This window comes from Mandrillus leucophaeus, unplaced genomic scaffold (assembly GCF_000951045.1).
Source record: "Mandrillus leucophaeus isolate KB7577 unplaced genomic scaffold, Mleu.le_1.0 Scaffold13, whole genome shotgun sequence".
In the NCBI taxonomy this organism is placed as follows: domain Eukaryota; kingdom Metazoa; phylum Chordata; class Mammalia; order Primates; family Cercopithecidae; genus Mandrillus; species Mandrillus leucophaeus.
In genome coordinates this window covers 588901-589513 of record NW_012101254.1, presented here as the reverse complement: position 1 = coordinate 589513, position 613 = coordinate 588901, and positions in this window count along the sequence as shown.

The following is a 613-nucleotide window of genomic DNA, read 5'->3' as shown; positions in this document are numbered from 1 at the left end:
GGCCATGCACATTCTCTGCTGCACACTTGCAGGCAAAGGCATCCCTGGGACTGGAGAATGTTACTGTCCCATCCAGTGATTGTCAGCTTTGCCTTGAATTGGTAGAGGTTCAGAATGGCTGCTTTGCTTGCCTTTAAATCCCCAACTCGTCTTGCTTTGGCTGCATCACCTTCAGGTTAGTGGCTGGAGAGCATTTGGATATCTCTGCACAGTTGTAGAGATTCCTATTTGCACCATCAGAGTTTTGAACCTCCATTTTCCACTAAGGAGGCTTTTTAAGGCGCAGGCGTGGCAGCTCACGTGAGAGCCATCCTACCTCCTTTAGCAGATTACCCTCCACATCCTTTAAGGTGACTCTTCATTATCATCCCAAGGGCTTTGGCTGTAAGAGGGAGGCCAGGGAGCCAACTGAGCCACATCAAAATAGGCCGAGATAAGGTGCATTTGCCCCTCTGAGGCCGAGGCCTTTATTCCTCTGCCCCCATTCCTTTGGGTGTTTGAGAAACACCCGATGCCACCTGCATTCTGTGACTTTATGGGGTAGTAAAACGTAAATAATGTCACTTGTCTCAGACAAGGAGTAGTTTTTCTTTCTTTCTTTTTTTTTTTTTTT